Source organism: Betta splendens, chromosome 21 (assembly GCF_900634795.4).
Source record: "Betta splendens chromosome 21, fBetSpl5.4, whole genome shotgun sequence".
Taxonomy (NCBI): Eukaryota; Metazoa; Chordata; class Actinopteri; order Anabantiformes; family Osphronemidae; genus Betta; species Betta splendens.
In genome coordinates this window covers 18,633,323-18,657,568 of record NC_040899.1, presented here as the reverse complement: position 1 = coordinate 18,657,568, position 24,246 = coordinate 18,633,323, and the positions used below count along the sequence as shown (strand labels likewise).

Below are 24,246 nucleotides of genomic sequence, written 5' to 3'. Positions count from 1 at the left end.
GTGCTGGACGTCACAGAAGGGCTCGCCGGGCCTCGCAACGTGACGTGCAACAACTTTTTCACTTCCTACGAACTGGGCCAGCGGCTCCTGCGCAGGGAGCTCACCGTGCTCGGTACGGTTCGCAAGAACAAGCCGGAATTGCCGCCGGCAAGGGCAGGAGCGCCTTCTCCTCCGTGTTTGCCTTCACTCCCAGCACCGTTCTGGTGTCCTACGTGCCCAAGAAAAACAAAAACGTGATCCTGATGAGCACGCTACACTCGGGCGCCACGGCCTCCGTCGATGTCCTCCTCGTTGACGCAGGACGGCGGGACAAAAAGCCCTTTGCCGTCCTAGACTACAACGCCACCAAGGGAGGCGTAGACAACCTGGACAAGGTGATAGGAACCTACAGCTGCAGGAGAAAGTGGGCGCGCTGGCCCGTGGCGGTGTTTCACAACGTCTTAGACGTGTCTTGCTACAACGCTTTCGTCGTGTGGCGGGAGGCCCACCCGGACTGGATGCCCGGCAACCGCAGCAAGAGGAGGGTGTTTCTAGAGCAGCTGGGCAAGGCGCTCGTGACTCCTCTCATCCGCAGAAGGCGCCATCCGCCTCGCGGCGAAGCGTCCGCCTCGCTCGTGCGGACGCTTCAGAAGGGGGTTCGGGACCCCCGTGCGGGTCCTCCTCCCGCTCCCTGTCCTGCTCTTCCGGACTCGGGGCAGCAGCAGCAGCAGCAACAGCAGCAGCAGCAGCAGCAGCAGCAGCAGCAGCAGCAGCAGCAGCAGCAGCAGCAGCAGCAAGAGCAGGAGCAGCAGCAGCAGCAGCAGCAGCGGCAGCAGCAGCAGCAGCAGGAGCACCAGCAGCAGGCCCTCACCGCAGACCTCATCTGGGGTGAAGACGGGGACGATAAGGGTGACGGAGGAAAACACGACGCCCTCGGTTCCGTCGCTAGCGACCGGGCGCAAAAGGGCAAGAGGATAAGGTGTCAAATTTGTCCGCGCGCGAGGGACCGCAAAACAAACAACGTTTGCCATCGGTGCGAGAGATACATCTGCCACAGCATTTGCTCTTCTGCTGTTCAGACTGCGCCCCTCGCTCCTGAAGATAATTTGTTTGTTCATTAGAAAATGAAATAATAATAATAATAATAATAATAATAATAATAATAATAATAATAATCTGTGTGTTTTATACTATTGTTGATGTTTTTGTTGTTGTCAGTGTAGTAACACTATTTACAAACAAAGTGTAATATGTAAAAGAAAAATAATTAATAAAATAAAACAAAAGCATTTCAATTTGGGTATTTTGTTTTTTTTTCTCCAACCTGGGATTTTCTCCAACCTGGAGAACCCCTCCAACTTGGAAACACACAACGTCATGGCCCTCCTTGTATTCACACACACACACACACACACACACACACACACACACACACACACACACACACACACACACACACACACACACACACACACAGATTATCCAGACAGAGATTCTCCATCCTCCAACCTGTGGATCCTCCTAACCTGCACTTTCTGTGTCCTCGTGGGGTCCGGCGTGACCCCCAGCTACCTCCACCTAACCTGCACTTTCTGTGTGTCACGATCTGGGTTTTGTTTCTTGTTGTTTCCTTGTCTTATTTTGGTTCCAGGTTCCATTTCCGGTTTTATTTTGGTAGCACTCCCGGTTTCTGTTTCTGTTCCTGCTTTACTTCCTGTTATCAGTTCTGTTCTCCCTTGCTCATTACCCACACCTGTCCGTAATCAGTTAATCACTCACCTGTGTATTTAGTCAGCTCCTGTGTCCTTAGTTCCCTGCCAGATTGTCGTGTTTCTTGAGAGTTCCGAGTTTCCCGTGTTTCTTGTGAGTCCCCGAGTTTCATGAGTGTTCCGCGTTTCCCGTGTTTCCCGTGTTTCGTGTTCCTCGTGTTTTGTTCCTGTTTTGCCTTGTGTATCCTGCCTGACCCTGGACTAACTACTGACCGTGAGTTTGTCTTATCCCTGCCTGTACTTTTGCTGAGCCTACTTGTGTAACGAACCCTGCCTGGACATTGAATCAGAGATTGCCTGCTCCCTTGTGTACTGCCTCATTGAACACTTTGTGTATGACCTGGACCTGGACCTTACTCCCCTTATTGCAATAAACCCGTGTTTAATCACTATCCTGCCTCGGTGCTGTGCATGTGGGTCCGCCGCCTGCCCCAAGCCTGACACTGTGCACTCGTGGGGTCTGGCGTGACCCCCACCTCCCTCCTACTAACCTGCACTTTCTGTGTCCTCGTGGGGTCCGGCGTGACCCCCTCCTCCCTCCTCCCAACCTGCATTTTCTGTGCACTCGTGGGGTTTGGCGTGACCCACACCTCCCTCCTCCTAACCTGCACTTTCTGTGCACTCGTGGGGTCTGGCGTGACCCCCACCTCCCTCCTCCTAACCTGCACGTTCGCTTTCCTCCTGGGGTCCGGCGTGACCAGCACCTCCCTCCTCCTAAACTGCACGTTCACTTTCCTCCTGGGGTCCGGCGTGACCCCCGCCTCCCTCCTCCTAACCTGCACGTTCACTTTCCTCCTGGGGTCCGGCGTGACCCCCTCCTCCCTCCTCCCAACCTGCACTTTCTGTGTCCTCGTGGGGTCCGGCGTGACCCCCACCTCCCTCCTCCTAACCTGCACTTTCTGTGTCCTCGTGGGGTCCGGCGTGACCCCCTCCTCCCTCCTCCCAACCTGCACTTTCTGTGCACTCGTGGGGTCTGGCGTGACCCCCACCTCCCTCCTCCTAACCTGCACTTTCTGTGTCCTCGTGGGGTCCGGCGTGACCCCCTCCTCCCTCCTCCCAACCTGCACTTTCTGTGCACTCGTGGGGTCTGGCGTGACCCCCTCCTCCTAACCTGCACGTTCTGTGTCCTCGTAGGGTCTGGCGTGACCCCCACCTTCCTCCTCCTAACCTGCACTTTCTTTGTCCTCGTAGGGTCCGGCGTGACCCCCTCCTCCCTCCTCCCAACCTGCACTTTCTGTGTCCTCGTGGGGTCGAGCGTGACTCCCACCTCTCTCCTCCTAACCTGCACTTTCTGTGTCCTCGTGGGGTCTGGCGTGACCCCCACCTCCCTCCTCCTAACCTGCACTTTCTGTGTCCTCGTGGGGTCCGGCGTGACCCCCACCTCCCTCCTCCTAACCTGCACTTTCTGTGTCCTCGTGGGGTCCGGCGTGACCCCCTCCTCCCTCCTCCCAACCTGCACTTTCTGTGCACTCGTGGGGTCTGGCGTGACCCCCACCTCCCTCCTCCTAACCTGCACTTTCTGTGTCCTCGTGGGGTCCGGCGTGACCCCCTCCTCCCTCCTCCCAACCTGCACTTTCTGTGCACTCGTGGGGTCTGGCGTGACCCCCTCCTCCTAACCTGCACGTTCTGTGTCCTCGTGGGGTCTGGCGTGACCCCCACCTTCCTCCTCCTAACCTGCAGGTTCTGTGTCCTCGTGGGGTCTAGCGTGACCCCCAGCTACCTCCTCCTAACCTGCACGTTCTGTGTCCTCGTGGGGTCTGGCATGACCCCCTCCTCCCTCCTCCCAACCTGCACTTTCGGTCTCCTCGTGGGGTCCGGCGTGACCCCGACCACCACCCCCCCACTGCACATCCTCACCCACTTGTGGGGTCAGATGTAAAACCCTCCTCCGTTGCCCTCGTGGGGTCTAAAAATGAGAGCTGCGTGAGGGTTAAACACAATATCCCCTTTTCTGTATTTCGCTCTCCCTTTAAACAAAACAAATAGAGAGAAGGCAAAATCATTACTTGTAATGTGTCACCGACCACAGGCATGAACTGTGAACAAAGCAAAAGCAGCACTGTGACTAAAAACAGAAACTTTTGCAGGTAATAGCGTCTGTTGTCTAAGAACGATGCAATTATAGAGTTAACAAATAATTGAACAATCTAGGTGAAATGTCAAATACATAAAATACAAGTAATAAAAAACACAAGATATTATTGCAGAAGATACCTCATAAATCGTACAATACCTGCATAGAATAAGAAGGAAAACACTTTTCCCATAACACGGTGCAGTATAATGTGGACCTGAGAAAACAGCGCCCCCTGCTAGGGTTGAGGAGAAATGTAAAAGCTTACAGCACCTGGTATTCTCAGGCGGTCTCCCATCCAAGTATTAATCAGGACCAACGCTGCTTAGCTTCCGAAATCAGACTAGATCGGGCATGCTCAGGGTGGTATGGCCGTAAGCTAGAGCAGAGAGTGACAGGAGCTCTTTTAAGCTTGGCAAGCCAGGCCGTTGCATCCACTTGCCTGAATGTGGCGTTTATAAAGGACTTAGAACATTTTGGAACGTACACAGAAGGTGGCCATTTTGGCCTCAAACACAATATCCCCTTTTTTGTATTTCGCTCTCCCTTTAAACAAATCAAATAGAGAGAAGCCAATATCATTACTTGTAATGTGTCACCGACCATAGGCATGAACTGTGAACAAAGCAAAAGCAGCACTGTGACTGAAAACAGAAAATTCTTGCAGGTAATAGCATCTGTTGTCTAAGAACGATGCAATTATTGAGTTAACAAATAATTGAACAATCTAGGTGAAATGTCAAATACATAAAATACAAGTAATAAAAAACACAAGATATTATTGCAGAAGATACCTCATAAATCATACAATAACTGCATACAATAAGAAAGAAAACACTTTTCCCATAACACGGTGCAGTATAATGTGGACCTGAGAAAACAGCGCCCCCTGCTAGGGTTGAGGAGAAATGTAAAAGCTTACAGCACCTGGTGTTCCCCCATCCAAGTACTAACCAGGTCCGACCCTGCTTTGCCTCCGAGATCAGACAAGATCGGGCGTGCTCAGGGTGGTATGGCCGTAAGCGAGAGCAGAGAGTGACAGTAGCTCTTTTAAGCTCGGCAAGCCACGCCGTTGAATCCACTTGCCTGAATGTGGCGTTTATAAAGGACTTTAAGCATTTTGGGACATACACAGAAGGTGGCCATTTTGGCCTTACAGTAAACGCAATATCCCCTTTTTTGTCTTTCGCTCTTCCTTTAAACAAAGCAAATACAAAGAAGCCAAAATCATTACTTGTAATGTGTCACCGACCATAGGCATGAACTGTGAACAAAGCAAAAGCAGCACTGTGACCGAAAACTAAATATTTTTGCAGGTAATAGCGTCTGTTGTCTAAGAACGATGCAATTATTAAGTTAACAAATAATTGAACAATCTAGGTGAAATGTCAAATACATAAAATACAAGTAATAAAAAACACAAGATGTTATTGCAGATGATACCTCATAAATCGTAACATAACTGCATAGAATAAGAAAGAAAACACTTTTCCCATAACACGGTGCAGTATAATGTGGACCTGAGAAAACAGCGCCCCCTGCTATGGGTGAGGAGAAATGTAAAGGCTTACAGCACCTTGTATTCCCAGGCAGTCTCCCATCCAAGTACTAACCAGGCCCAACCCTGCTTAGCTTCCGAGACCAGACAAGATCGGGCATGCTCAGGGTGGTATGGCCATAAGCGAGAGCAGAGAGTGACAGGAGCTCTTTTAAGCTTGGCAAGCCACGCCGTTGCATCCACTTGCCTGAACGTGGCGTTTATAAAGGACTTAGAACATTTTGGGACGTATGTCGTGTATTCTCTTTGTTCTTCAATCACGACAGAGATTTCACAAGAACTCAACTTTGAAGTTTAAATCAATAGCATACAAATTTATTATACATGACAAATTAAATCAATCAGATAATGATTACATAAGAGTAATAGCAAGAGAGGCAGAGACCGAATTCACCTGCTTGTTCCTCTGCAGAGGGAACCGAGAGGTCGGAAAAGGTCCGCTGTGTGCTACCAGCAGACCCTCTGCGAAGCGCTCTGAAAACCCCAGCCTGTGAAGGCCTGCTTTTAACCACCACCTAAAATCTTTCCACATGTCCAAAACAGGACATGTAGATGTTTTTCTCGGCTACTTGGAAAGTCCTGGCGCTGGGCCGTGTTATCTGTCCAGCTCCAGCTGCATCTGGCCCACCATCAACCTCCCAGTTCCTTTCCCAGGTCGGCGTGACATTTTGAATATTTCCTTAGGAACAGCTTGGATAATCATTGTTAACAACAACAGATTCTGCGAACACGGATTCTGCGAACCCAGTTTACGCAAACTTTTTCACCCCAGTCACTGAGGACACACGAACCCATCTACTCTCTGTACTTCTCTCATAAGCAATGATCAATTTTACTGCTAGTAAATGTAAACGTCTGTTTCCTGGAGTCTATCCCAGATGCTCCCCAGACAACGACCCTGCCAAACTGCAAGGGTTGAGGATCAGTCACTGCACCTTAACCTGACCCGAACAGATTGTTCACTACCTATATAATAATATATGATATGATACATAAATATACTACAAATCCCCTCCTCATGGGCATTTTAATGCCCATCAATCTTGAAAGCGAGCGGCCAAGAAAGCTCCTCTTTGACTCATCATACTGCATTATATTAAATAGACTTCAACATTAAGATGACAAAGCAAAGTTAAAGATTCACAAAATCTGTGGTGAATTGAACACCTAAGCTCTTCTTTCAGCTCCAACAGGTGATCCTCCCACGCTGCCTGTAAACAAGTACATTCAGTAACAAACCTCACAGTTTTCATTCTACATAAGTGTACTCTTTATCACAACAGATTCTTCACAGACTCCACACCAACCACAGTCAATCATGAAGGTCTGTGCTCTCACTTCGTCCTGCATCTGCAATTCAGCTTATGCACGTGCAAATTCAAACATCAGTGTATATCAACGATGCAGCTGAGGGCGGCGCTCCGCCCACACCCTATAGCCGTGTTGGTCAGCGCAGCCCCACAATATTAGGTGGGTGAGGATTGTTTGAGGAGTGTAGCTGGAAGTGGAATAATTGGACTCTCCATCAGCTCCTTCGGCTCCATCGACTCCTCCTTCGTCCGTCACGGTTGTACTGGAAGCTGTGGCACTGCACCCTCTGCGTTGTCCTAGGAACCTCATCTGATGCCCTGCCTTTCTGCTAGTGACCCAGTTGGCCCAGCTTGCCTTCACCTTGAACACAGAGTCCCTCATTTCTGGACCGTTCAGGGCTCCAGCACACTTCTGCTGCACCATCCTTTGTCCCCCTCAGACTGGTGCTCCAGCTGTGACCTGAGAGCTGATAGCTGAGAGGCAGAAAGATCTGCACTATAGTGCAGCATAAACCATCCTACAGAGCTAGGGTTAGGGTTAGGCTGAACAGAACATATAGTTTGCTTTTTATTCCAGGTCGTTGCTGTAGAAATCAAAAGATCAGAGAATATAAAAACCCACAGTTGTAGCAGATCATAAGACACACCCTCCTCTGATACTGAAGTAATCTGTGGATGGAGGTTAAGAGTAGGAGAGAAGTTGGTTAGGGAAAAAAATTAGTTTAGAAAATGAGTTGACACAGTTTCTCCACTGCTGCTCTGTGTAGAGAGAAGGGCTGAAGTTGTTAATGTGAGCTTCCTGTGTACAACAACACACTGAGATGCAGAATGAAAATTGTTAAACCCTCATTATATAAAATCAATAAATCAATAAAAACAAGAAACATCATCGACATGTGTCATAGTCAGTCCGTAGAGCATATACAGTATCAGTCAGTCATGTCATGAGCTCAGGGTTTTTGTCGTGCACGTGAGCTAAGAGAGAAACCTCTTGCTCTATGAGAACTATAATTTAGAAAGGCTAGCCTGTGACCTTGTTCTGCTAAATGAGTCAGCAGTGTCACTCAGGGCCCATCAGTGATCCGAAGTTTGATCTTCTTTGTCCTCTTCTTTCCTGCAATGGAACAACACAGCTTTTCTGCGTATATTAATCATCTGTTTCACATAGAAACTTGGTTGATGCATTAAACACCATTTCGTCAAGCAAAGCTTCGTGCAATGTTAGTCTATGCGTTCGGCATATTTTTACAAGCTACACACTAAAATGCAGTGTTCACAGTACTTTTTCGTCCCTCTATTGTCATTATCACATTTACACTTCCCTTTTCCTTCACTCTTCGACTTCCCTTAACTCCTTTCCTTCCTGACATACCCTGCTCCTGTCACTTTTCCTATCACTCCACAATGAGTCCCGCTGTGAGATCATATTCCTCTGTAGCGTAAGCTATTTACAGTATATACCAAATCAAATTTTGTGCCAACTCGACCAAAACCTTTCTCCCATGGATTAAGTTCACCAACTTGGGATAAAACACAACAGAAACAGAATAGTCCCTTCTCACAGCAGATGCCACACACAAGTTCCCCAGTTACTAGGGACCGTCATGAAGTTACTAGGGACTGTCATAAAGCAATAATCAAAACAATTTTTTACAATACATTTTTCCCCCCTCAATAGACAGATAACTGTCCATTGAATTTGAAGCCGATTAAATCATTAAATTAAGATGGATGGATAAAAGAACACTAGCAAAACCCTAAAAGTAATTTCCTACACTTATTTATCCTACGTATTTATCCTTACCGGGGACTATATCATCAAACCCTGAATAAAACTAAGTGAAATTAAGGATGATGTCAATAGAAGGAACAAGAATGTTTAGACCTTAATAACTACAACATTAACACAAACTAATCTCATTATGAACACAGAATCATTGCGTTGTAGGAAACCTTATTGAATTCAAGAAGCACTGCAGATGCATGCATTAAGTGACTTCATGACACAATTAATGTAAAGACTAAATAAGCTGAATCCTCACAAACTATCAGAAATGACACATGGACATAACACAACCTAGTTAACTGTTGGAAACGCAAAGCTATACCCTAGAAATTCAAACAACCCCACAATTATTGTTACATCTAATTATAATTCCCCTGTGACTGTCAGAATTTGTAGTGATAACAAAGTAGCTGTGGACGATAACTGAAGTATTGTAAGCTATTAAAGAAAGTCCATATAAACCCACATACAGTCAAACCTCTTGGAGGATAAAGCACCGTCACTGTTGCTGCTCAGTCTCTTCCCCAGACCTCCTCCTTCTATGCCGTAAAGAACACCACAGCCCTGTAACACTTGTTTAAGGCCTGCAGACTGATGACATCTATGTCAACTGTTTAGCAAAAGAATGGAAAGAAAAAATGAACTGAGACCTGGTTTACACATTTGCTAAATGTGTCTTCTGCTCTGTTGGAATATATTAATTATAGTGATGATAAGAACTAAGTGGAACCTCATCAAAACATGTCAAGGCGATCATTAAAACTGCAGCCCCACTTAAACAGTAGACGTACTGTGCAAATCCTAAATGTAGTGTAGTGAATTGTAGCTGCTTGCAGCACCACAATCCGTAGCATTACAATACAGTACTATAAAAGGCTAAGCATTGTTGCAACAGTTACACCTTGCGGGTTCTGAATGGTTTGGTTTTTCTGTCTATTGGAGAACTGGCACAGTAGCAGTAAAATGCACGTCTGGTTTGAGTCACTTTAAAGTTTGATGTTTTCTGTAACACATGAGAGCATGATGCGTTATACTAGCTTACATACTGTAGGGATCAAACTGCTGTTTACTGTATGAGGGAAACATTTACACTCTCCTCATTCCCTTTTTAGCTGATTGACCTCCTCAGATACTTCACTCACTTTATGGTATGTGGGAGGCACTTCCTACAGTATTAAGGCTTGTCTAGTGAAACTTCCTTACCTCAATAATGAGAATGAGTCTTTACCAATATAATGAGACAACTGTCTACAGTTAGTGTTAGTTGGAGAGATGAAATGAGGCACGTCTCAAAGTCTGGTGCACACAGTCCCTTCATCCACATACTTCAATTCACATTGTTTTTAACACCGTCACCCACTGAGCATCAGGTGGAGCATTTGTCAGCAGAGTGATTGAATTGGGAACTTTATCTTGAAATATTCTCTATACCTTTGTCTTTCCCTTGCCTAGTAAAATTAGCATATTTTTAATTTTTGTCTCTGTTGGCAGGTTTAAGGACTAAGTCATTCTCACCAGCCGACTTGTTTATTTTGTTTCCAAATTTTAGATATTTGTCTGAGTCTCAAAGTACTAAAGTGTGCATCAAGGTGAAGTCACAGATTCAGAGGCCTCTGGCTTTTTGGCTTTTGATGGAGCCCATCAACAAAGTTCATGAATCCTGCAGGTGTCTGGTCCTCTCTAGTACCCAGCTGAGGGGCCTCCACATTGATCAGCGGACCCCTTTGGTCTCGGCACTCCTCGTGAGCCCCGTAGCCAATCAAAGCAATGGCTTCTTACGTGACCAGTCTTCCCACAGCAGTAGCATCTCACGCCTCCTTTGTGGCTGCCTCCTGTTCCTCTGCCTTTGTCTGCAGGGAACCCTCCTCTCCTCATAGGAGGTCGTCTTGTCCACCCTCCTGGTAGAATGTACATCACCTGAGGTGTGGCCATGCCTGGTGGTGTAGGTGGGGTCTGAGGCACGCTGGCTGGTTGAGCAGAGACCATCCTCCTCTCTCTTTTCTCCCCCTCTGTTCGCTGCTGCTGGCGTGTTGCTTCTTTCACTGCCTCCTTTGCCTGCTTCTGACGCAGCTCAACAGCATGAATCACATGCTCAGTTATTTGTTCTAGTGACAAGTTGCAAAGTTCCACAGTGTCATTCAGATCATTCTGATCTGGTCTTGAAGGCCAGGGCAGATTTTGACACTTTGCCCTTTTGATCAGCAGAGGAAGTCCATCAGAAACCTCATTTACCCGTTCGTCACCCACACACACTGATTCCTCATCTGACTCAGCCCACAGTGATCTAACTGCTCTGTCACGCAGATCACTTTCACTGCAGGAATTTCCAATTGAAATTTTCTCTGTGTTTAAATAAATGTCGGGCAGTTCTAACAACTCATCCCTTTTCACTGCCCTGTCTGTCCCTTCTAGATCAGCTACAGGGTGAACTGGCTTCTTTGTCCATAATGGTTTTGTTTCTTCTGCATTCATCTGGGATGCATCTGAAAGAGACTTAGTTTTAGAGATCTGATTAAATTGATTATCACCACATTGAGTCGTCTTTTTGCCCATCATTTTTGCACAGTTAATAAACAATTGCAACACTGCATTTTCTTTTTCCCGTTTAAGGCCTCGCTTTACAGATTTGTCTTTTATCTTATAGGTTTTTATAAAACCCTGCATCTCTGCACACTGCCTCAGATCAAATGTCCCCTCTGAAGGCCAGGGCGACGTGGATTCATGTGTCTGCTTGCTCCATTTGTCTGAGCATTTCTGAACTTCCTTCATCAACACCTCGACTGGAGACATGTTCCCATCCACAGATCTCATTATTAAATATGTATCTTTACTGAAGATATGATTTCAACCCTTAATTACACCTAATTATACTTGTAACTGAACTAATCTCAATCAGTGTTCATAACTGAAGTAAGTTCCCTGTCTTTACAACCCATAGTTAGTGAAAAGCAACATAAATATTAACCAGTTAAATTGTAATTAGACGCTCTTCCTTTATGGGTATCTTGGTTTTACCTCTGTTTTAAACAACTGGCCCGATAATCATTCCTAGTGACTGTTGAGCTGATGAGTTTTGATTTGTTCTGAATAAACGAGTAAGCCTGATGCAAAGATAAACCAAACCACTGCAGAAATGCCCACTTCAGAGCAACTGCTGAAGAAAAATTATTAGCATCTTATTGGAGCTGATCATGTGCTTTGTTTATATTACTAGGTTTATACAAAATCAGCGTAAATGAAACCCTTGATTTTAACGTGATGGTGATGTCCCATGCTGTGCCTAGCCCGCATTAGGTCACAAATGGTGGTCTTGCTCATGAGAATGCAGCTGCTACAGACGCGTGAGTAGAAAGACCTTTGATATGGAGGAATGTTTATTAACTTTGCCCAAATAACCTAGTTAACTTAGAACCAGACAAAAATGGAAACTGAAAATGAAAAAATAGAAGCTAAATCCCACCAATACACACTGACATAAAGTATAACCAACACGCTGCAGACCACTACTAGTACACTAGCATGTATATCGCATACCCCTGTGGTTCTACTCTCACCTACTGTATTACTAACATTTATTCTCACCTAATACTAACCAGGCACTAATAGTCTATACATACATACATCTGATCTGAAAAGTTGGTGAAAACTCAGAGGAGGGGTGAGGCGGAGCCTCAGACAGATGGAGGCTCGTAAGTACTCTGTTTGTCTTTGTACTTCCAGTCTGATTCTGCTCTTAGAGAAGCACACGGCTGACGGCTCTGAGCCAATTTAGAAGCGTTAGCGTTACAGTAAAATTCCTTCCTCTTCAACCGATGTAGTATACGTTTTGAAGTTTAGCTGCTGTCCATTACACTAATAGTAATAATAGGAACAAAACTAAGGCTTTACTGCAGTCTGTCAACTATGTGTCTATGTCTCTCCAATGCACACTCACACACACACACACCCGAGCCTACTGCTAGGACTAGTACGACACACACACACCCTTGAGCTTAATGCTCTGAGCAGTAAAACACACGCACACACACACTCTCTCGGGAGCGTAAACAACAGAAGAGGCACACAGCTGACGCCTCCACACCCAATTCAGAGACCGCGCCTCAACTACCCCCTTTTTTATTATTTTAATAAACAAAGCAGCCGCGGTCTTACACTCCGTGACCAGCTTGACCACTCCCAACCACAGTGCAGACACGTCGTCACAAAAAATGCACTAAAACACTCAGATTACGTCAAAATGATTATAAAAGTACAAAGAAAAGTGAACACAATATAGGACAATCAAAAATGTTAAAGTATTAAACTACTACAAAAATTAAAACTTCGTCGCCACCTGGCACCAAGCCAACGTCTCCCCCCAACTATCTGAAAACACACGTATGAGGAGCGGGGATCTGTCTCTAAGCCTACACACAAACACACACACACACTGACTCCCCCGCCCTCCTGCTCTCTTTTCCTCTCTCCCTCACACACACACACACTCCTTCTGCACCGGAGGAGTAGAGGAGCCGCTGTCAACCCAGCCTACTCAAATTTAAATCAGCAACAAGCAACTATTACGCCGTTTAACTTCACATACGTATATACACAAATACACACTTGATTAAACTTCATACATTATTGCCAGCACACTTCATCTTCATATGCATATCACAGAAAGCGCTTTTACTGATTTCCCTATGTCTCTCAGGCCTCACAACTCATGAGAAAATCTACACTTGATTTGATCAATCCCAAGCTTAATGTAGGTCTCCTCATACGCACATAAACCTACAGTGCCTTAAATATATAAGCATATATATATATATATATATATATATATATATATATATATATATATATATATATATATATATATATATATATATATATATTTGGTCTAATTTGGTGAGTAAAAGTCGGCTTTTCGGTTCACTAAACTGATTGCACTGAGGCCGCACCGTAATCTGACGCTGTTACTAATCCTCACCTTAATTTTAGAACCACTTGAATAAATATTTTTCTGTCCCGAACTATAAAATGGTAAGTAGAGAGTGTCCAACTTACAAAAAGGTGTTTAGTATATGTTGCCAATTTGGGTTCTTTTTCTTGGGCCTGCACTTCCAACGTCAGTTACCGTACTTACACAGCCTTAAATTTATTTTAGACACATACAGACTATTTAAGCCCTTTATTTAGAATCTCCCAACGTCGTCTGTCAAAGAGTTAACATGTAAGTCAACATTTAGAGGTCAATAGGCCATGTCATTTTCTATTTCCCCACAATAAAAGCAAAGCACAGCACACAAATAAAGCAGTTGGTAAGTTATATTTATATACAGCAAATTTTACAAGCAAATTCTCCACTGCCTCTCTCCGCTTATTCCCACACAGATTGTTTTCTAGAAATAGCCGAATCAGAATTTAGAATCTTCTAATGTAACCAACACATGCCCATACTGCCCCCAACACAGAGAATCGTCATGTAAGAGCTTTAAGCGCATCTCACCTGTGGCCACCAGTGACGAGTCGTCTCGGGCTGGGTGCAGTCGGGCACCTGTCGGCTTTAGACCCGGCTTTCCTGCCTGCTTGGAGTGACGCCAATTTCTGTCGTGTATTCTCTTTGTTCTTCAATCACGACAGAGATTTCACAAGAACTCAACTTTGAAGTTTAAATCAATAGCATACAAATTTATTATACATGACAAATTAAATCAATCAGATAATGATTACATAAGAGTAATAGCAAGAGAGGCAGAGACCGAATTCACCTGCTTGTTCCTCTGCAGAGGAAACCTCCCAGTTCCTTTCCCAGGTCGGCGTGACATTTTGAATATTTCCTTAGGAACAGCTTGGATAATCATTGTTAACAACAACAGATTCTGCGAACACGGATTCTGCGAACCCAGTTTACGCAAACTCTTTCACCCCAGTCACTGAGGACACACAAACCCATCTACTCTCTGTACTTCTCTCATAAGCAATGATCAATTTTACTGCTAAAAGTAAATGTAAACGTCTGTTTCCTGGAGTCTATCCCAGATGCTCCCCAGACAACGACCCTTCCAAACTGCAAGGGTTGAGGATCAGTCACTGCACCTTAACCTGACCCGAACAGATTGTTCACTACCTATATAATAATATATGATATGATACATAAATATATTACACGTACACAGAAGGTGGCCATTTTGGCCTTAAACACAATATCCCCTTTTTTGTAATTTGCTCTCCCTTTAAACAAAACAACTAGAGAGAAGCCAAAATCATTACTTGTAATGTGTCACCGACCATAGGCATGAACTGTGAACAAAGCAAAAGCAGCACTGTGACTGAAAACAGAAAATTCTTGCAGGTAATAGCGTCTGTTGTCTAAGAACGATGCAATTATTGAGTTAACAAATAATTGAACAATCTAGGTGAAATGTCAAATACATAAAACAGAAGTAATAAAAACAAAATATATTGATTGCAGAAGATACCTCATAAATCTTACAATAACTGCATAGAATAAGAAAGAAAACACTTTTCCCATAACACGGTGCAGTATAATGTGGACCTGAGAAAACAGCACCCCCTGCTAGGATTAAGGAGAAATGTAAAAGCTTAGAGCACCTGGTATTCCCAGGCGGTCTCCCATCCAAGTACTAACCAGGCCCGACTCTGCTTAGCTTCCGAGATCAGACGTGCTCAGGGTGGTATGGCCGTAAGCAAGAGCTGACAGTGACAGGAGCTCTTTTAAGCTTGGCAAGCCACGCCGTTGCATCCACTTGCCTGAATTCGGCGTTTATAAAGGACTTAGAACATTTTGGGACGTACACAGAAGGTGGCCATTTTGGCCTTAAACACAATATCCCCTTTTTTGTATTTCGCTCTCCCTTTAATCAAATCAAATAGATAGAAGCCAAAGTAATTACTTGTAATGTGTCACCGACCATAGGCATGAACTGTGAACAAAGCAAAAGCAGCACTGTGCCTGAAAACAGAAAACGTTGCAGGTAATAGCGTCTGTTGTCTAAGAACGACGCAATTATAGAGTTAACAAATAATTGAACAATCTAGGTGAAATGTCAAATACATGAAATAAAAGTAATAAAAAACACAAGATAATATTGCAGAAGATACCTCATAAATCATACAATAACTGCATACAATAAGAAAGAAAACACTTTTCCCATAACACGGTGCAGTATAATGTAGACCTGAGCAAACAGCTCGCTCTGCTAGGGATGAGGAGAAATGTAAAAGCTTACAGCACCTGGTATTCCCAGGCTATCTCCCATCCAAGTACTAACCTAGCCCATCCCTGCTTAGCTTCCGGGATCAGATGAGATTGGGCGTGGTCAGAGTGGTATGGCTGTAAGCGAAAGTAAAGCATGACAGGAGCTCTTTTAAGCTTGGGAAGCCACGCCAGTGCATCCAGTTGCCTGAATGTGGCATTTATAAAGAACATAGAGCATTTTTGGACGTACACAGACGGTGGCTATTTTGGCCTTAAACACAATACCCCCTTTTTTGCGTTTCGCTCTCCCGTTAAACAAAACAAATATAGAGAAGCCAAAATCATTACTTGTAATGTGTCACCGACCACAGGCATGAACTGTGAACAAAGCAAAAGCAGCACTGTGACTGAAAACAGAAAACTTTGCAGGTAATAGCGTCTGTTGTCTAAGAACGATGCAATTATAGAGTTAACAAATAATTGAACAATATAGGTGGAATGTCAAATACATAAAATACAAGTAACAAAAAACACAAGATATTAATTGCAGAAGATACGTCATAAATTATATAATAACTACATAGAATAAGAAAGAAAACACTTTTCCCATAACACGGTGCAGTATAATGTGGACCTGAACAAACAGCGCCCCCTGCTAGGGTTAAGGAGAAATGTAAAAGCTTACAGCAACTGGTATTCCCAGGCGGTCTCCTATCCAAGTACTAACCAGACCCGACCCTGCTTAGCTTCCGAGATCAGACGAGATCGGGCGTGTTCAGGGTGGTATGTCCGTAAGCAAGAGCAGAGAGTGACAGGAGCTCTTTTAGGCTTGGCAAGCCACGCCGTTGCATCCACTTGCCTGAATGTGGCGTTTATAAAGGACTTTAAGCATTTTGGGACATACACAGAAGGTGGCCATTTTGGCCGTACAGTAAACGCAATATCCCCTTTTTTGTTTTTCGCTCTCCCTTTAAACAAAGCAAATACAAAGAAGCCAAAATCATTACTTGTAATGTGTCACCGACCATAGGCATGAACTGTGAACAAAGCAAAAGCAGCACTGTGACTGAAATCAGTAAATTCTTGCAGGTAATATCGTCTGTCTAAGAACGATGCAATTATGGAGTTAACAAATATTTGAACAATCTAGGTGAAATGTCAACTACATAAAATACAAGTAATAAAAAACACAAGATATTAATTGCAGAAGATACGTCGTAAATTACATAATAACTACATAGAATAAGAAAGAAAACACTTTTCCCTTAACACGGTGCAGTATAATGTGGACCTGAAAAAACAGCGCCCCCTGCTAGGGTTAAGGAGAAATGTAAAAGCTTACAGCAACTGGTATTCCCAGGCGGTCTCCTATCCAAGTACTAACCAGACCCGACCCTGCTTAGCTTCCGAGATCAGACGAGATCGGGCGTGCTCAGGGTGGTATGTCCGTAAGCGAGAGCAAAGCATGACAGTAGCTTTTTTAAGCTTGGCAAGCCACGCCGTTGCATCCACTTGCCTGAATGTGGCGTTTATAAAGGACTTTGAGCATTTTGGGACATACACAGAAGGTGGCCATTTTGGCCTTACAGTAAACGCAATATCCCCTTTTTTGTATTTCGCTCTCCCTTTAAACAAAGCAAATACAAAGAAGCCAAAATCATTACTTGTAATGTGTCACCGACCATAGGCATGAACTGTGAACAAAGCAAAAGCAGCACTGTGACTGAAATCAGTAAATTCTTGCAGGTAATATCGTCTGTCTAAGAACGATGCAATTATGGAGTTAACAAATATTTGAACAATCTAGGTGAAATGTCAACTACATAAAATACAAGTAATAAAAAACACAAGATATTAATTGCAGAAGATACGTCATAAATTATATAATAACTACAAAGAATAAGAAAGAAAACACTTTTCCCTTAACACGTTGCAGTATAATGTGGACCTGAAAAAACAGCGCCCCCTGCTAGGGTTAAGGAGAAATGTAAAAGCTTACAGCAACTGGTATTCCCAGGCGGTCTCCTATCCAAGTACTAACCAGACCCGACCCTGCTTAGCTTCCGAGGTCAGACGAGATCGGGCGTGCTCAGGGTGGTATGTCCGTAAGCGAGAGCAAAGCATGACAGTAGCTCTTTTAAGCTTGGCAAGCCACGCCGTTGCATCCACTTGCTTGAATGTGGCGTTTATAAAGGACTTTGAGCATTTTTGGACATACACAGAAGGTGGCCATTTTGGCCTTAAACGCAATATCCCCTTTTTTGTATTTCGCTCTCCCTTTAAACAAAGCAAATACAAAGAAGCCAAAAGCATTACTTGTAATGTGTCACCGACCATAGGCATGAACTGGGAACAAAGCAAAAGCAGCACTGTGACTGAAAACAGAAAACTTTGCAGGTAATAGCGTCTGTTGTCTAAGAACGATGCAATTATAGAGTTAACAAATAATTAAACAATCTAGATGAAATGTCAAATACATAAAATACAAGTAACAAAAAACAAAAGATGTTAATTGTAGAAGATACGTCATAAATTATATATTAACTGCATAGAATAAGAAAGAAAACACTTTTCCCATAAGACGGTGCAGTATAATGTGGACCTAAACAAACAGCGCCCCATGCTAGGGTTGAGGAGAAATGTAAAAGCTTACAGCACCTGGTATTCCCAGGCAGTCTCCCATCCAAGTACTAACCAGGCCCGACCCGGCTTACAGAGGCAGCCGGTAAAAGTGTCTACCCCCACCGTGTTTGGGTTTCAAATCTGCTGCGTCCGGTTTGTACTGCCGGAGGAGTGTGTTACTTTCTTTCTGGCCTGTAGGTGGCGATTGACTCCCACTTTTGGTCCTAAAACATCGTAGTTGCTTACATCATATAGGCTCTTGTAGAACAACCAATGATCAGGTCTTGGGTGGCCTAGTGGTTAACGTGCATGGCCACAACGTTTCTTTTTTGTCCGGGGTTCGAGTCTGAGTGAAAGCAGTTTTTTTATTTTAATTATTGGAAAAACAGCGTCTCATCATCATCATGTGATCACGAGATGACAACGTTGTATTACTTAGTGCATGGATCGCCAAGACCATGAACCGCTGGTCGCGTTATAGTATGAAGTTATGAACATAAGTAAATTATGGCAAATTATGGCAGTTTAAAACCGAAAATAAGAAGCTGAACGGTGCACCCTCCCGCGTGCAGCGTTCGATTTATGGCAGACAAGCTACTGTAACCCTGATTTCTCGCTGTTGGTACGGGCAATTTTCTTTACGTGGTATGTTTCTTTAATGCACCACACGGCAGGACAGTACGGCACATGTACACTTTTTTCTTTACGCCGCTCTTACCCAACGCGCGTCACCTTTTTCCTGTCCCCCGTCAACAAGGACAGGTAGGAACTAATGTTGATGACAAATAAAATCACAGTAGCTGAAATGTCACGTTTCCCAAACATAAAATAAAAAAAATAAAAAGGAATACTAACTAAGGTTACACTACTACAATTTAAAAAAGTGAATAAGGATGATCTAGACCAGAGGTCTGCCACCGGTAACACCCACGTTTTAAATGAAAAAAAAACAAACACTGGGAGCCGCGGAGGGCGGCAATATTATATTATTTGAGAACATTCAACATTTGTTTTTTAATCCAAAGAAGACATAAAAGTCAGGGCTCAGAGATCTAACCGATGATAAAACATTGTCAAGGCATCGACAAGGACAGCAAACTCGCTTTTCCCTACTTCAAACAGCTGCTGTAACTGAGAGCAACCCGTGCGGCATCACCGGTCAATCTGTAAACGTATTAATTTTTTTTGTAAATAAAAATAATGTTTGCCCCGTTCAAACCTGCATGGGGAATAAAAAAAGATTCTGATTCTGAAAGCAGCTGATCAACTTTGTAGGCACACATTTCATATGGTAGAGGTGAAAGGGACACTAACAACCCAACGCAGCCGAGGCTGTAGCAGCAGAGAAACGCAGATCTTTGTCCTGCGTGTTGATGCGTGTTTCCCCTTCCCCCAAGGTGTGTGAACTGGGGAGGAGACGGCAGCAGCGACTGAAGAGCGACTGAATAGAGTTGATGTCTTCCCCGCTGACAGGCGCATTCATTTGATAATGCACGACCTTGACTGACAGTTCAGTTGAAAACCACACTGAATCTTTACAAACCGTCCCTGAATAACATCTATGAACTGCAGTTTCTTCCTTGATTATCCATGATTATTATGAAAGAAGCGCAAATCTTTGCCAGTCCAAATTGTGCAATTAATACTGTGTTTACAATAAAGGTAATAAATAATAATAATAGTATTTTCATTTTAAAATGCACTGCATATTTTAGACGAATGTCGAAGTGCTACAAATAACTTAGACCAGAAAGCTACGATAAATACATACATTTATTTTTGCAGAGTAAACGTATGTAGAACAAACTACTTGCTGCATTAATGAGTCTTAGACCTGCAGCTGATCACCCCGCCCGATGCTGCCCAGTCTCCTATGGAGCTTTGTCCTGAAGCTGAGGTATTTCTCACCTCCTGATCGAGTAGTAGCAACACATTAGCATGTCTATGCGCCTCTACGGGGGAGGGGAGGGATGAGAAGTTTTCCTTTGCGACTGTGAGCAAACATGAGACAAGCAAAAGCTTGGTCGAACTCAGATCCAAGTCATCTGAGTACGAAACACATCACATATCATTCGATCTTGTGTTTCATTCGAGCGGTAGTCTGGAGCTCACTGCTAAGACTGCTGCCCTGCGACCCATCCACGGATGAGCTTCCATTAAACATTAAAAGCAGAGGTTTTTAGTTTTACGTTTTTCTCTAAACGAAAAAACAGCTTTAAATTCAAGTCCGTGTGTTTTTGTTAAAAATATTTTTGTTCGGTTTATTGGTTTGTAATGCGGTGCTTTTATTCAGGATAGATAGACGGATGGGAAATCAAAGTTTTGAAACATACACGGGCCGAATAAGTCCCATCAGCTACTCATTCAGTTACAATGACACGCACAGTCAAAACAAATTCTCGCTACATCTAGTGCGCCACTCCCCCGTTCCTCTCGTAGCCCGCATTTGCACATCCATACATTTGTGTATTGGTCACTCTCTGTCTGGACACATGACTCCGAAACACGTCACGTCAAGCAGAGGTAACGATAGAACGACTTTTTGTTTTCCGTTTGTCTCTAAACAATAAAAACATATTACCTCCAATTCCGTGTCTTTTTGTAAAAAACAAATATTTTTGCCTGTTTTATTGGTTTGTAAGGCGGTGCTTTGATTAAAATCCGTTTGCAGCTCAACGAAAGAGAAACAAAAACGCCAGTGAAAGTGGCTGGATGGACGGATGGGAAATGAAAATGTTGAAACATACACGGGTCGAATAAGTGCTCTCAGCCACTCAGTTACAATGACACGCACAGTCAAAACAAGTCAAACTGCAGTTCTGCAGACACAGAGTAAACGCGTAGGAACAAACATGTTGCTGTAATGCGTCGCTGTAGATCTGCTGATTTCTGGCGTCCTGTCAAAACTACGATCGACAACTGCTGTAAAACAAATTCCTATGATTATTACGGTTATTTACGTAAAATCTACGACTATTGGAAAACAATTATTAACAAGTCGTGGAAGTTTAAAACCTAAATAAGCGGCTGTAGTTGCAGATGGACTGCGCTCTACGTCTTTACTTGCGCATTCAAATTATATAAATTAAATCGCGACGCATAATCATGGTATTATGTGAAGTCAATATGTTGTATAGGATGTTAGAGCGGTGGGTGTGTACATATTTTTAAGAGACGCCTTCTATTTAAAGACACGAATAAGCTGAGGAGAATAAAAACAAGAACGTGTTGCTGCTGTGGCGCTGCCTGTTTTAAACCACACAGAACAATTATAACTTTGCAGTGAACAGAAAATAACTAAGCCATCAAGAAGTTGTTGCCCTTCACACTCCCCATGTTTTAGCACACAACAGATACTTAATAGTAAAAACTTAATAGTAAAATAGGTCTGGTGTAATATATGTGTGTTACAGGTAGAAATGAACAGTCGGACCTCAGTTACGCTGTAGTGCTTTGGAGGCTTCTAATCAACGCTGTGCCACCTGGTGGTTAAAACGAGACTAGCGTCCTGATTTTTTCCAGCCGGCTGCAGGATTAAAAATCTTTAGTCAGCGACGCACTCGCTGCGCCGTGGCGACGCGTCGGTACTGCAGTAAAAACCCTAGTCACTTTGAACCGCTGCCACTGTAGCTTCAGAGATCAGACGAGATTGGGCGTGCTCAGGGTGGTATGGCCGTAAGCAAGAGCAAAGCATGACAGGGGCTCTTTTATGCATGGCAACCCACGCCGTTGCATCCACTTGCCTGAATGTGGCGTTTATAAAGGACTTTGAGCATTTTGGGACATAGACAGAAGGTGGCCATTTTGGCCTTAAACACAATATCCACTTTTTTGTATTTCTCTCTCCCTTTAAACAAAGGAAATACAAAGAAGCCAAAATCATTACTTGTAATGTGTCACCGACCACAGGCATAAACTGTCAACATAGCAAAAGCAGCACTGTGACTGAAATCAGTAAATTCTTGCAGGTAACAGCGTCTGTTGTCTAAGAACGATGCAATTATAGAGTTAACAAATGTTTGAACAATCTAAGTGAAATGTCAATTACATAAAATACAAGTAACAAAAAACAAAAGATGTTAATTGTAGAAGATACGTTATAAATCATATATTAACTGCATACAATAAGAAAGAAAACACTTGTCCCATAACACGGTGCAGTATAATGTGGACTTGAGCAAACAGCCCGCTCTGCTAGGGATGAGGAGAAATGTAAAAGCTTACAACACCTTGTATTCCCAGGCAGTCTCCCTTCCAAGTACTAACCAGGCCCGACCCTGCTTAGCTTCCGAGATCATACGAGATCAGGCGTGCTCAGGGTGGTATCGCCGTAAGCTAGAGCAGAGAGTGACAGGAGCTCTTTTAAGCATAGCAAGCCACGCCGTTGCATCCACTTGCCTGAATGTGGCATTTATAAAGAACCTAGAACATTTTTGGACGTACACAAACGGTGGCTATTTTGGCCTTAAACACAATACCCCCTTTTTTGCGTTTCGCTCTCCCGTTAAACAAAACAAATATAGAGAAGCCAAAATCATTACTTGTAATGTGTCACCGACCACAGGCATGAACTGTGAACAAAGCAAAAGCAGCACTGTGACTGAAAACAGAAAACTTTGCAGGTAATAGCGTCCGTTGTCTAAGAACGATGCAATTATAGAGTTAACAAATAATTGAACAATATAGGTGAAATGTCAAATACATAAAATACAAGTAACAAAAAACACAAGATATTAATTGCAGAAGATACGTCATAAATTATATAATAACTACATAGAATAAGAAAGAAAACACTTTTCCCATAACACGGTGCAGCATAATGTGGACCTGAACAAACAGCGCCCCCTGCTAGGGTTAAGGAGAAATGTAAAAGCTTACAGCAACTGGTATTCCCAGGCGGTCTCCTATCCAAGTACTAACTAGGCCCGACCGAGCTTGACTTTCGAGATCAGACGAGATTGGGCGTGCTCAGGGTGGTATGGCCGTAAGCGAGAGAAAAGCATGACAGGAGCTCTTTTAGGCTTGGCAAGCCACGCCGTTGCATCCACTTGCCTGAATGTGGCGTTTATAAAGGACTTAGAACATTTTGGGACGTACACAGAAGGTGGCCATTTTGGCCTTAAACACAATATCCCCTTTTTTGTATTTTGCTCTCCTTTTAAACCAAACAAACAGAGAGAAGCCAAAATCATTACTTATAATCTGTCACCGACCTTAGGCATGAACTGTGAACAAAGCAAAAGCAGCACTGTGACTGAAAACAGAAAATTCTTGCAGGTAATGGCGTCTGTTGTCTAAGAACGATGCAATTATTGAGTTAACAAATAATTGAACAATCTAGGTGAAATGTCAAATACATAAAACAGAAGTAAGGAAAACATAAGATACCTCATAAATCGTACAACAACTGCACAGAATAAGAAAGAAAACACTTTTCCCATAACACGGTGCAGCAATTTGTGGACCTGAGCAAATAGCCCGCTCTGCTAGGGTTGAGGAGAAATGTAAAAGCTTACAGCACCTGGTATTTCGAGGCGGTCTCCGATCTAAGTACTAACCAGGCCCGACCCTGCTTAGCTTCCGAGATCAGATGAGATCAGGCGTGCTCAGGGTGGTATGGCCGTAAGCTAGAGCAGAGACTGATAGGAGCTCTTTTAAGCTTGGCAAGCCACGCCGTTGCATCCACTTGCCTGAATGTGGCGTTTATAAAGGACTTAGAACATTTTGGGACGTACACAAAAGGTGGCCATTTTGGCCTTAAACACAATATACCCTTTTTTGTATTTCGCTCTCCCTTTAAACAAAACAAATAGAGAGAAGCCAAAATCATTACTTGTAATGTGTCACCGACCATAGGCATGAACTGTGAACAAAGCAAAAGCAGCACTGTGACTGAAAACAAAATATTTTTGCAGGTAATAGCGTCTGTTGTCTAAGAACGATG

At 43.7% G+C, this 24,246-nt stretch overlaps 1 protein-coding gene, 4 non-coding genes and 7 pseudogenes across 5 annotated transcripts in view; all 12 read right to left on the bottom strand.

Annotated features, from left to right (window-relative positions):
- Positions 1-4,083: 4,083 nt before the first annotated feature.
- On the bottom strand, positions 4,084-4,202 carry LOC114847898 (5S ribosomal RNA; annotated as a pseudogene).
- Positions 4,203-4,737: 535 nt separating this feature from the next.
- On the bottom strand, positions 4,738-4,846 carry LOC114847852 (5S ribosomal RNA; annotated as a pseudogene).
- Positions 4,847-5,386: 540 nt separating this feature from the next.
- LOC114850684 (5S ribosomal RNA) lies at positions 5,387-5,505 on the bottom strand (annotated as a pseudogene).
- A 161-nt stretch (positions 5,506-5,666) lies between these two features.
- LOC129603520 (uncharacterized) overlaps positions 5,667-24,246 on the bottom strand; it is a 57,954-nt gene continuing 39,374 nt past the window's right edge. Inside the window, exon 2 of the mRNA XM_055505131.1 lies at positions 5,667-5,895. The gene's annotated coding sequence lies outside the window, so the exon portion shown is untranslated. The remainder of the gene's footprint in view (positions 5,896-24,246) is intronic.
- On the bottom strand, positions 15,062-15,170 carry LOC114850695 (5S ribosomal RNA; annotated as a pseudogene).
- LOC114850689 (5S ribosomal RNA) lies at positions 15,705-15,823 on the bottom strand (annotated as a pseudogene).
- LOC114850699 (5S ribosomal RNA) lies at positions 16,359-16,477 on the bottom strand. The gene has a single exon (XR_003784881.1). It is a non-coding gene; the product is annotated as a 5S ribosomal RNA (ribosomal RNA).
- Positions 17,016-17,134, bottom strand: LOC114850700 (5S ribosomal RNA). The gene has a single exon (XR_003784882.1). It is a non-coding gene; the product is annotated as a 5S ribosomal RNA (ribosomal RNA).
- LOC114847876 (5S ribosomal RNA) lies at positions 17,673-17,791 on the bottom strand. Its single transcript, XR_003784307.1, has one exon. It is a non-coding gene; the product is annotated as a 5S ribosomal RNA (ribosomal RNA).
- Positions 22,520-22,638, bottom strand: LOC114847894 (5S ribosomal RNA; annotated as a pseudogene).
- Positions 23,174-23,292, bottom strand: LOC114847905 (5S ribosomal RNA; annotated as a pseudogene).
- On the bottom strand, positions 23,812-23,930 carry LOC114847879 (5S ribosomal RNA). Its single transcript, XR_003784310.1, has one exon. It is a non-coding gene; the product is annotated as a 5S ribosomal RNA (ribosomal RNA).